General features: G+C 38.9%; 1 non-coding gene across 1 annotated transcript; it reads right to left on the bottom strand.

Moving 5' to 3' along the window:
• Positions 1–10,998: 10,998 nt before the first annotated feature.
• Positions 10,999–11,129, bottom strand: LOC116096248. Its single transcript, XR_004120916.1, has one exon. It is a non-coding gene; the product is annotated as a small nucleolar RNA SNORA17 (small nucleolar RNA).
• Positions 11,130–13,661: the final 2,532 nt, after the last annotated feature.

Genomic DNA, 13,661 nt, shown 5'->3' with positions numbered 1-13,661 from the left:
TGAGGGTACTAGTTAGTTCATATTGTTGTTCGTCCTAAGGAGCTGCAAACCCCTCAGCTCCTTTGGTCCTTTCTCTAGCTCCTTCACTGGGGACCCTGGACTCAGTTCAATGGATGGCTGTGAGCCTCTACATCTGTATTAGTCAGGTACTGTCAGGGTTGTTTTTCAATTTCACCAACTGCATTCACTTTCTTAGATGAATGTTAAGTCCCTTATGATACATTTTTCATAGTTTTAGATTAATATTGGTAAATTATACTTTTCCTTGATAATTCTTGCAAGGAAGTTTCCCTTTCATTGTTCTTTAATGGAACATTTCACTCAGAAATGATCGATTTTGTAATTTCCAATATGGTTTATTGTTTCACCAATTGGATGTTTGAAGTGTTCTACCTCATTTCCCAATATTTTTCCTCCAGACATCTTTTTGTTGATTTTTAAGTCAATTTCACCAGGGTCAGAGTTATGATATCTGTATTACATATAACTTGGGTTGGCATCGAAAAATATCACAAACTGAAGGGCTTCAGACAAGAGAACCATGGTGTTACAAGTCTGAAGTCTGGAAACTCAAGCTCAGTATGTTGCTATAACCATGCTTCCTCTGATACTGGTAGGGGACCATCTTTTCTTGCTTCTTACTGGCTTCTAGTAGCTTCTTGGCAATACTGGATGTCTTGTTGTTTGCATCTGTAGCCTTGCTTCCACCTTACATAATGTTGCCCCCTTTGCATGTCTATACTTCTCTTCCTGCCATATTGAATTGAAAGCCAACTTTCCTCCAGTAGAATCTCTTCTCTCCTTACCTGGTCACACTGATGACCTGATTTACAGATAAAATCATATTTAGACGTACTGACAGGATTTCAACACATTTCTTGGGGAGACAAAATTTCTCCAACAATATCAATCTCTTAAAATTGTATTGAAACAAATTTTCCTTTATGTAACCCGTCTTGCTGAATATACCATTACCACTTGAGAAATTTGTATTCTAACACTGGGGGATCTAGTGTTCTAGAAATATCAATGTGAATGATAATCTTGCTTTGGTGATATTTGACTCAACTAAAATTTTAGTCTACTATTCAGTCAGTTACTAAGAAAGGGGTGCTTAAATAGGCACCTATATTTATTTGTTTGAGGGATAACACTAAAGGCTTGGGAGCACTGCAGAAGAGGGGAATGCAAAAGCCAGAGGACCAGGACATAGTATATGTGTTTCTCATCCTTTGTGGCTTTACATTCTAGGAACCTCTTCCTTTTTTACTATCTACCAGTTGGTCCAAATTATTCTTTTGCTACTCAGTTCAGAAAACTCCCCAATTTTCTATCAGATCATTAGCTGTTGAAAGATATAGACTATGGCCTGCCCAAGGCATGAAGCTTTAAAAAAGAAAATTTACCATATGCATTCATCACTTTCTATATTGTGACCATGAATGCAATATGCCTTTTTCAAGGTCCTGCTGCCTTGACTTCACCACCGTGAGGGACTGTACCTTGAAGAGTGAATCAAAATAACTCCTTCCTCCATTAAATTGCTTTTGTAAGGGTGTTTCATCACACAATCAAGAAAAGCAACTAAAAAAAGTACTACCACAATTGTTGGTGATTAGAACAGTTAGTTATTCTCAATTATATATTTCTATGTAAACTTAGAATTGGCTTCAAGCTATGATGTCGGTTTAATCTTACCTCTTGTTCCACATAGTCTCTGGATTACAAGCTGCCAAGTATGTGTACATTTTATATTTAGGGTGAAAGCACCAGAAAACAAGCCAATATATGCAAGCACATTTTTAAATTTTTGTTTTCATCATCTCCACCAATATTTTATTGGCTGAAGCATCTCTTAAGGCCAAGACAAACTTAAATGAAATAATATAAAACCATATACCCTGTCAGCATAGAAATGAGAACAAAGGATAAACATTCATAGGCAAAAAAAAAAAAATTACAATGTTACTGATTTTATTTCCTCAGAATGTAATTTAGCAGAGCCATGCTTTGACCACTGGTAAAATTCCAAGTATGTAAGAAGGTACTAGAAACATAATAGGTATTGGATAATTCCTTCTTGAAAATATACATGATTAAAGTATTGATGGAATTACTTGGTCTCTTGTCCTTCTTTCTATAATAGAACCTAATTCAGATCTCTTCAATGACAGGAGAGTAGGACTTCAATATGGTTTCTCATGGGCCATACTAGAGGCCTTTGGACCCACAGATGCATGTACATTCTCAACATTGAAGGGAAGAATCCTAAAGTCTCAATAGCACATTTTGAATCATGAGAAGTGACCATGGTTTGAGAGAGCATGGCCCGTTTCTCTCCTAGGTATGTTGCATTATGATTGCAATAGCAAATGCAAAACAAAGACCATGACAGACAGCCTGTACGAAGATAGCCATTTGCCATACAGGAGAGGGGTTACAATATTTTTTTAATATACTAATGACTTGTAGTAACATAAACTGATGTTTATCTACTTTGTCACTAAATATGGTAGACCTATAACCTTAAGGTGTAAAGGAAGCTACAGAGAGAACAAATGTTTTCTGTACAAGAATACTTACACACACACACACACACACACTCCAAAATCTATAGCCTAATCACAAAGAAGTTGACTAAATTCTTCTAGGCATTAGGATTTTTGAAAAAGAAAAGTTCCTCTAGCAATACTAACATGTAGCACACGCAGCATGAGACCCAGCACTTAGTGCTCAGTTGTTACCACAAACTAATAAACACATGATGGATGAAAGCACGACAAAATTTCTCTATGCTGGATCTTCCTTAATCACATAATAACATATTGTTATCTCTCCCATCTTTAAACCAAAAACCTCTACTTCTCCCTCTAGGGACACTTTTATTTTTTTCTTTTCCTTTTATAGAAGAACTCCTGGAGAGGGTTGCTTGTTTCTAGCCATGGATTTCTTTCCTCCTGTGCTGTACTGAATACATTCTATTAAGGGTATAGATTCCACCACTCCTCCAAATTTGCTCTGCTGGAGAGCATCAGCTCTTGATTGCCCTGTTGGTATAGTTCCACAGAGTTGAGTTTCCCTTTTATTGCCTCCTTCACTTCACTTCTAAGAAGATACACACATGTGTCTGTCTTCTTATCTCTGCAGCCATTGTTTTTCTTGGATCCCCTTTGCTGGCTTTTTCTTCATACTCCTTTCAAGTGTTGAAGTCCCCAAAGCTCAGTCCTACTACTACGTAATACTTGTTTCCTAGAAGTGTCTTAATAGTATACGCTATCAATACATGGTGACTCCAACTACCTATGTGACTCACTTTGATATAGGGGTGACATCTCAAACCTGGCACATCAAGACTCCATATGTATATATGTAGTTGGGAGCAAGGAGTGGAAGTGGGCTAGGAAGAGTTAGAGAGGGAAGCAGAGACCAAGTATGATTAAAATACATTATGTGTGTCTGTGAAATTGTCAAATAAATAATTAATTAATTAATTAATCCACACACCCAATATTCAATTCTTGTTCTCTCTGAAACATTATAGATTTTCTCATCTCTGTATATGGCAAAATTGTTTTCCTTTTTGGGAAAATCCAAAACTTTGAGGCAGTTATTTACATGCAATATATTAGAAAATGAAATATTAGTATATCCAAAAACACAGATTAACCACAACACTAAAATAGTGGGTGACTTAATATTCCACTCTCATTAATTGACAGATCACCTGGAGAGGGCTAAAGCGGGAAACTCTGGAGTTAAATGACACAGTAATAATCTACTCTGCTATGCTTGCAGACAGGAACTGCATAACTGTCTCCTGAGAGGCTTCATCGGACTGCACATCAAGGCAGATGCAGAGACCAATAGCCAAACATCCAGTGGAGCTTGTGGAGCCTTGTGGAAGAGTAGAAGATAGAAGTGAGGAAGTCAGAGGGGGTCAAAGACAACACAACAAGACCTACAGAGTCAATTATCCTGGGACCATGGGGGTTCACAGAGCTTGGGCCCCCAACCAGGAGCTGGACCTAGACCCCTACACATCCGTAGGAAATGTACAGCTTGGTCTTCATGTTGGTCCCCTAATAAGTGGAGCAGGGTCTGTGTATTCTCTGCCATTGGATCCCTCTCCCCTACCTGGACTACCAGGTTCCTCAGTGGGAAAGGATATGCCTAATCCTACTGGGACTAGATGTCCCAGGACAGGGTGGTACCAAAGGGGGCTTCCCCTGAGGATAAGGGGATGGGACAATGGAAGAGGGACTGGGAGGAGAGGAAGGGGAGAGTAATCAGGATATAAAGTGAAGAAAAAAATAGTTGGGGAAAATTACATCATAAACCAAATGGAATGAACAGCTATTGAACATTCTACCCAAACATTGAAGAACACATATTTTTGTTGTTTTCAGCAGCTCATGGAAATTTATAAAAAAAATGGACTACTTATTAAGAAAAATAGAAAGTCTGTACATATGTAAGAAAGTTGGAAAAGCTATATCTAGTTGAAAACCAGTCAGAAAAAAAAAGTCTCCTCCAACAGTCTCACTGGGTATACAAACCTCATTTAAGGGCAGGACCTCTGCCCAGCAGCATATGGCCAACACAAAACAAACTCAATGGTATTTTTGGAGCTGTATTTTTTTAAACCTTACATGTCTTTTGCTTGTATATTATCATGCCTGTCATTTCTGGGTTTGTTTTTATGCCTTTGCCGTGTTTCTGAATGTGTACATCTCAGAGTCTACATGTGTTTCTTGTGCCTTTTCTTTGGCTATTTGCCTGTCCGTTGTTTATTTTGTCCTATTCTGGTTTGTTTTTATTTTATTTTATTATTGCTATTATTTTAGATGTCTGTTTGTGTTCTTTTTTATTAATTATTTTATTTATTTACATTTCAAGTGTTGTCCCCCTTCCCAGGCCCCCTACCCCATACCCCTCCAATTGCTTCTTGGAGCGTGCTCTCCCACCCACCCACTGACTCCTGGCTCACCCCTCCAGTATCCCCCTTCACTGGGCAACAAGCCTCCACAGGGCCAAGCATCTCTCCTAGCACTGATGACAAATACAGGAGTCCTCTGCTACATATGTAGCAGGAGCCATGGACCCACCCATGTGGTTCCTTCCATGTATACTCTTTGGTTGGTGGTTTAGTCCCTGGGAGCTCTGTGGTGTCAGGTTAGTTGATATTGTTATTCTATATATAGACTTACAATCTCCTTCAACTCTTTCAGTCTTTTCCCTAAGTCTTCCATTGGGGTCTCCTGTCTCAGTCCAGTGCTTGGCTGTCTGGTTATCTGCATCTGTCTCAGTCAGATGTGGGCAGAACAACTCAGAAGACAGGGTCCTATATGCAAGCACCTTTTAGAATCAGCAATGGTGTAGGGGTTTGGTTTCTATGCCTGGGATGGACTCTGGATGGCCTTTCTTTCAGTCTCTGCTTCATTTTTTGTCCCTGTGTTTCCTTTAGAGAAAAACAATTCTGATTTAAAATTTGTGATATGGGAAGGTGTCCCCATCCATCCACTGGGGAGCATGTTGATCTACTGGAGGTGACCCCTTCATGTTATATCTTCCTGTTGTTGGGTAGTCATCTCCATTGGGTCCTGGGAACCTCTCGCATCCCTGGCATTTGGGACTTTAGAGTGGTTCTTCCACCTCTACTGTTACTTATTTCTATTCATTCTCCTGGCCCTCTGGACTTCTCTCCTGTCTCTACTCATACCTGATCCTGCTCGCCCCCATTTCCCTTCCCCTCCACTCTCCCATCCAGGCCCCTCCCTCCCTCTGCCTCTCAAGATTATTTTGTTCCCCCTTCTAAGTAGGATTGAAGCTTCCACACTTTGGTCTTCCTTCTTGTTAAGCTCCATATGACCTGTGAATTGTATTGTGGTTATTCTGAGCTTTTGGGTAAATATCCACTTATCAGTGAGTACATACCATGTTTGTCCTTTTAGGTCTAGGTTACCTCACTCAGGATGAAATTTTCTAGTTCCATCCTTTAACCTACAAAATTTGTATAGTTGTTCTTAATAGCTGAGTAGTATTTCATTATGTAAATGTATCACATTTTCTGTATCCATTTTTCCATTGAGGGACATTTGGGTTGTTTCCAACTTCTGGCTATTATAAATAAGGCTGCTGTGAATATAGTGGTGTATATGTCCTTGTTATATGTTAGAGTATCTTTGGGGCATATGCCCAGTAGTGATATAACTGGGTCTTCAAGTGGTACTATGCTCAATTTTCTGAGGAACTGCTAGATTGATTACCAAAGTGGGTGTACCAGCTTGCAATTCCACCAGCAGCGGAGGAGTCTTCCCTTTCTCTATATCCTCACCAGTATCTGCTGTCATCTAAGATTTTTATTTTTATTTTTATCTTTAGCCACATTTTAGGATGATGTGTTTCTGGCGGGCCAGAAAGGTCCTGAGTCCACTGGGTCTGTCTGTGTTCTAGTGATAAAGAAAAAGAAAGGTGAGGAAATAGGGAAGAAACTTGGAGGAATTTAAGGGAAGGGAAACCCAGAATATTTTGAATGGGCCTGGCGGTGGTGGCACACGCCTTTAATCCCAGCACTTGGGAGGCAGAGGCAGGCGGATTTCTGAGTTCCAGGCCAGCCTGGTCTACAGAGTGAGTTCCAGGACAGCCAGGACTACACAGAGAAACCCTGTCTCAAAAAACCAAAAAAACAAACAAACAAACAAACAAACAAACAAACCCCAGAATATATTGTATGAAAACATATTTTCAAGAGAAGAGAACTAACAATTACCAACCATTGTTCACAATAAATATATTCTCTGCCCTGTTCTAAAAAGAACAGCATGGTGTTGTCTGGCATAGAAACATACATATTGATTAATAGAATAGATCTGAGGATCCACATATTTAAGTCCACTCTTTTACAATCATCTCCATTTTGACAAAGCTCAACATTATATACTGGAAGAAAAGATAGTCACATATAGAGGAATAAAACTAGGTTTCCATTTCTCACTCTGTATGAAAGTCCACTCCAACTGGATGAAGAATCATGGCTTAATATTTGCCACCCTGAATACGATAGTTCAGAAAGGAGGGAACACACTTGGAGTCATAGGAAAGGACTTTCTGAATAGGATCCCAACAGTGAAAGCATCAAGACTGAAAAGGTGTTTATAGCAAAGGACATCTTCATTCTAGAGAAGCAACAGCCTAGAGTATGAGAAAAAAAAAAACTTTAGAATCTACACATCTGACCAAGAGTTTGTATCTTTATATAAAGAACAACAATAACAAACAGCAAGAAAACAAACAAGTCAATTAAAACATGGAGCATGAAGGGACTAGAAAGATGACACAACAGATAAGAGCACTAATTGCTCTTGAAAAGAACCTGGATTTCCAGAGGATCCATACTTTCTTTTGACTACCAGGGGCACATGCATGCCGCACAGATGTATGCGTATGCACTCATGCACAGAAAATAAAGTAATCTAAAAATGAGTAAATATCCATTGTATGTATAACAGTAGCAAAGAAAAAGAGGTTATCAACTTGGAAGGGGGTCACACAGGAGGGTCTTGAGAAAGGATAGGTGGTAGGAACTGGGAGGGAAAATTCCAAAAAAATCAAATGTGACATGAATCTAGACAGAGTTCTCAAATGATAAAACACAAATGGTTGAGAAACGGGTTGTTTTTTTTTAATGTTCAATATTCATAGCCATCATAGAATTTCAAATGAAAACTACGCTGAGATTTCATCTTACCCCAGCCAGAATGACTAAACTCCAAAAAGCAAATAACAACAACAACGATAACATTGGCATAGATGTGGAGGAGGGGGAATATTTATTCACTGTTAATAAGTGAATGCAAACTGTTGTGGTCACCTTTGAATTTACTGTAGAACAGTGGTTCTCAAGCTGTGGGTTACAACCCCATTGGCAGTTGCATATCAAATATCCCACATATTAGATATTTACATTATGATTCATGGCAGTAGAAAAATTACAGGTATGAAGTAGAAATAATTTTATGGTTGAGGATTACCACACCATGAGGAACTGTATTAAAGTTTCACAGCATTAGGAAGGTTGAGAACAACACCTAGATTTTTTTCTCCCAAAGTCAAAAATTGATCTACAACGTGGTTCTCCTATAGGTAGAGCATAAATAAAATGTCTACGTTAGCTAGAATTAGCTCTGCCAACTGATTAACATAGTCATGTTATTTGAATTACTATTTCAAGAAAAATTATTATCTGGATTCCTATATTTAGTTATCTCATTGTGCAGCCTTGGAAAGGTCTGTTTTTTTTCTACCACAAACTCCTCATGTTTCATGATCAGTCTCCTTGATGTTTTAATAGCCAACTGCTATACAAATATTTAAATTTATAGAAAAATGCTTCTGAAACTTCTTGTGACATTCCAAATATAATAATGTCTACTAAGTACAATAAAGTCACTGAGAGTTCTTTGTTCAGCTACATAGCTATAACATTTAGTTAATTTATTTTTCACTTCTTATCCATTTTATTTCTCTGATGCCTTGCTATAGGAGATGGAAATATCTTAACCTCAACAGGTCACAACCAATTTGTCATTGCAATACAAAGAACTATAAAAAGATAGAAATATTGTGATTGAGATCAACAGTGCCAAACTTAGGATTTGAAATTACTACTCCAACCCAACTTTATGGAAGTATAATTAAAACAAAATTGTATTTTCTTAAGATGAAATTCATGAAATCTTTTGATTTAAGAATGAATTGTAAGGTGATTAGTTGCAATCAAGCTCATTAATGAATACAGCATTTCATATAGTTTTTCTGATAGTGTATGAAATTACGCTGATATGAGATTATTCTGGTTCCAGAGCTCAAGTATAGAATGCCCTATTATACTATGGTGCACCTTCTTAGATTACCAGACTGATAATTGAAAGCTTATGCCATTTGACTCACTTTTCCTACTTGTCAATTATGTCAGTTTGGATGATAAGAAAAAATAGTTTTTGATAGAAAAATATACCTACTTTGTTTTGAACATAACCACATTCTTACTTTTTTAATGTATATTTTGAAAGCAAATACCCCCTGTCTTCTTTTGATGAAGGTAAAAGAAAACTTCATGGATACTGTGTCATTTGCTCCTTCAAACTCCCTCAGATGAATAAGTAGGTAAAACTTGGTTCCCATTTTATAGGAAACTGGCAGAGAGCTAGTTAGTTAATTGCATTTTTGGAAGGTCACATAGATGCATAATGATATTTAAGAATAGAACTCAAATTTACTAAATTTTCTTTTAACTTTTTATTGGTTCTTTGTGAATTTTACATCATGTACCCCAATGCTCCTCCCCTTGTACCCACCCTCCACCCTTGCAACTTACCCCTGCCCAACAACAGAGAAAAAAGTCATTGTCAAAGATATAGTATGTCACAGTGTGTCCCACAGTATACCCTTTTGTCCTCACTTCTTTGCTTGCAGATGTTCATTGCAGTGATTTGTTGGTCTGGTAAGAGGCCTCTGGCTTCTTTTATGTTATGAATACTGGGACCTCTCTGGCACTCTTTAAAGATAGGCTGTTGTTGCCTTCTTTCATGGAGATCATATAGTTTTAGATCCATAGTACGAGCTCCTTCTTACACTCCAACATGTCACCCATGCGATAGATGTTGGGATGGGCCAACTCAAAGCCCTGAATCCAGGCCTGAGAGGTATCTGAGGTGGTCAGGTATCTCCTGCTTTCATGTTCTCGGGGCTGGCTAACTAGTAAACTCCTCTACCAGGGCCAGTTCTACCCTTCTGCCCAGGGAAGGTGCAGGAAATGATTTCCCAAGTTTTGTAGCAAGTGAGTTACATGACCAGTTCTCCCATTCTCATGACCCCAGGGCCAGCTCTCCTGCCTACCATAGACAGCAAGGGATAAAGGAGAAGAGGGCATCCCTCTCTAGCCCATGCCTCTGCCCAGCTGAAAAGAGGCCAGGCAGGCTTTCCTATGCTCACATCCTTGGGCTGCTCACCTGTAAACCCCACATCCAGGGCCAGCTCTACTGTGCTGCCCAGGTGACTTACAGGGCCTGCTATCCTGAATGTTACAGCAGGTGAGGGGGCAATGACAGCTCTCCCACTTTTAAGACCTAGGAGGGCTAGCTTTCCTACCTGCCAGTGGAGGCAAGGGGTGAGGTGGTAAGCATCTCTCCCTAGTCCACACCTCCACATGAGAGATGAGTGGTAGGGCCAGATCTCCCATGTTGGGCAATATGGAGGGCCTGCTCTCCTGAGAATTGAAGCTGGCTACGGGTGGAGTCAGCTCTCCTGCTCTCCTGCCTCTAGGACCAAGGTGGGGCCATTTCTGCACAGTTCTCAGACATTGATATGTTCCCAGGTGACAACCCAGACCAGGGACATCCACCTGGCCTTGGGTGGTAACAGAACCCTGCTACCGCAGTGCCACAGACCCAGATGTGGCCCTCAATGGCATCACAGGCCAGGACTCTGCACTATGGTTCCAAGTGGTATCACCGACTATTCACATCAGGCTGTTCCTCACTTCTCTCAAGTCTCCAGTTCTGCTTCTCTTCATTGCTCCCACATCCTTCTGTTTCTCTTTCTCTTCCATTTCTACACCACTTATTCCTCTTAGATGTACCAGAGTCTGTGAGTGTCTGAGGTTGTCTCAGGAGTGATCTATGCCCTGTTCATGCATTATGGTGCAGGGCAGCGGCCCATCTCAGGTATGCTATGTCCCCTAACACCCAATCTTGTGTGGTGCCCAATTGGTGGTCCTCTCAGGCTAGCTCCCTCTCTAGATCTCATGGTGCCAGTTTAGTAGTCATCTCAGACTCACTCCTGGACTGGCATGCCCTAGTAGCCCCATGCAAGGATCATCTATCTTGGGCTCACTCTAGTTGGGAGCCCTCAGGCCCAGGTGAGGTTCTTCTAGCCTCTGGCTTGCTCCCCATAGAGGCCTGCTTGGCTCTGGACTGGTGGTCTCACTTTTTTTCAGGAAATATTAGGCTACCAATCAAAAGATGTTCATAGGTCAGAACACTGAACACAGACATTGCCTCTCTCCTCTTTGCCATTTACTGATGCACATGTGACATAGCAACCACACCTGCAATGCTTCTGAGGGTAGACACATTTCCTAACTTTTAACCCAGAAGTCTGTTTATTCAGTGACTGTTTTATAGTTTCCTGAGCTTGCTCATTATGGTGTTTCTTATTTTCAAATGTTCTCCCAATGAAATGACCAATCAATATTTGACATTTAAAATATTTTATTTGGGGCAGAATTCTTATATATATATACAAAGTATATTGACCATATTTACCCCATTTCTCTCCCAGCTTTTTCCAGATCTTCTTACCAGAACACCTACTTATCTTCATGTCCTCTTCCCCACCCCCTCCACTGAGTTTACTTAGGACTGCCAATACCTGCATAAGCATGAAGTAATTTATTAAAGCATGGGAAACTCACCAGGGGCCACATCCTTGAAGAAAACTATTACTTCCTTGGACATCATCAATTGGCTATAGCTTTTCAGCTTGGGACTGGACTACATGAGCCCATCTCCAATCCATCCAACCACAGTCTCTGTGAGGGGATGTGTGAAGTAGCCCTGCCATGTCAGGAAAACACTGTTCCGTTGCAGTTGACCCACTCTTTCTGCTTCCCACTTCCATGATGACCCTTGCCTTGAGGAAACAGGATGAAATAGAAATGTTCTATTAAGGCTGAGTACTCCACAGTCACATATTCTCTACATTTTGACCAACTGTGAATCTCTACATTAACCATTCCCCATTGCAAAATGAACATGCGCTGGTGAGTGTTGACAGCTTCTCTACTTGATGGATATAAAGGTAAAGATTTAGATGGTGGTTTGATACTATTTACCAAAGAAGAAAACTAAATAGAATTAAACTCTCTCTTGAGGCCTGTGATTTATCTAACTATGGATTCTTGTTCCAGTTTGCTATACCAGACATGAGTTCTGTCCTATCTAGTAGGACTTAAATGCAATCATAAAGTGAATGGTTACCACCATAACATTCATACCACTATTGCATTAATAGGAACTATTTCTAAGGCCAGTCATGATTGTACCTTACATTGTGCATTGCTGCTTAACACTTTTAATGACTTTTCTCCTCTTGTATAACATCTTTCTTTGCAAATGAAAACTACCTTGCCTTCTCATCTTATCCCAGTAAAGATGGCTAATATCAAGAAAACAAGAAACAACAAATGCTAGTAAGAATGTATGGCTATTCACTGTTGATAGGAGTGAAAACTGTGCAGCTACTATGGGGATCAGTGTGGAGTTTCCTCAAGACTTTAGTGAAAGAATGATCATAACTCAACTATATCACTCCTAGGTATATACACAAAGGGTTCTGTATCTTATACAGAGATACAAACTCATCTTAATACACTGATACTCTATGCACAACAGCTAGGACATAAAAACAGCTTAGGTGTCCATAAAGTGATATATAGATAAAGAAATGTGTACTATCTAACCACAATGAAATTTTATTCTGTTATGAGGAAAAATTAAATCAGGAAACTTATAGATAAGTGATAGAAAACAAAAAAGGTGTCATTGGGAATAGTAAGAATTTAAGGGAGGATTGATAGCAGAATACAGGTAGAAAATTAAGGGCTGTAGTTTAAGTTAGGGAGTCAGATCAAGATGGCCAGAACTAACCCTAAAGATGTTTAAAAGCAGCTATATGGCAATTTACTGTCTTAGGAACTTCCCAATATATAGCATACATATGTATATATTATAAATGAGTTTAAACAGAGATACCCAATAAAGGGAAATAATAACTCTGCCAGATACCACAAGGCTACCAAACAAAAGCCCAATGGCAGTTGTCAGATACCTACTTTTGATTCATTGATCAAGAGGCTTTTTTAATGACCACACCCAAACAATATAGGCTACTACCATTGCTACTTGTTACCCTCCAGAACAACATAAGACCCTATTGCAGAGTACACTACAGACAAGCTTGTACTGAACTAGAAGATTCGAAGGCCATCTGAAATAACAACTCGTTTTTATTTCCATCACCCCATTGTTGTCCCTTTTCTATTATCACTCTATCACATATTCATAAAGATATTGCCAAATCCAATAAGTAGTGACATGCTTAGGACATAAAGGGTCTTCTCTCATTTATAATTTGTTAATTCTTCTCCATTTAACATGTAATTTTCTAAATGCTCTGTTGTAGCATGAATAGAATCCCAGAATATAGAAAAGATATTAGTGGGGAAAATTGAATAAAATCTAGAGTTTAAACAGTTAGCAATATTAATCTCAATTTTGACATACCACACTTGGTAACATACAATATAATATGACTAGTGAAGATAGTTTGAAGTGTATATGGTAAATAACTGCTTTTATATCTTTTGTGTAAATATAAAATTGACAATATTAATCTAAACTAAAATGTTATTAAAATATAATAAAGTCCAACCAGTTTGAACTCTGATTTTCTATAAGAACTATATTGGAGGAGGCCTGGTAGAGAATCAAGAAAAAAAAATACTTTCCCCAAATAATTTTCAATTTGTTTGTTATTTTAATCAAATATTATAGTCCTTCATATGTAAACATATTATGTCATTTGGAAAATATTTTTTGAAT

Source organism: Mastomys coucha, chromosome X (genome assembly GCF_008632895.1).
Source record: "Mastomys coucha isolate ucsf_1 chromosome X, UCSF_Mcou_1, whole genome shotgun sequence".
In the NCBI taxonomy this organism is placed as follows: Eukaryota; Metazoa; Chordata; class Mammalia; order Rodentia; family Muridae; genus Mastomys; species Mastomys coucha.
The sequence above is the reverse complement of the archived record's forward strand: the minus strand, read 5'-3'. Positions and strand labels throughout refer to the sequence as shown.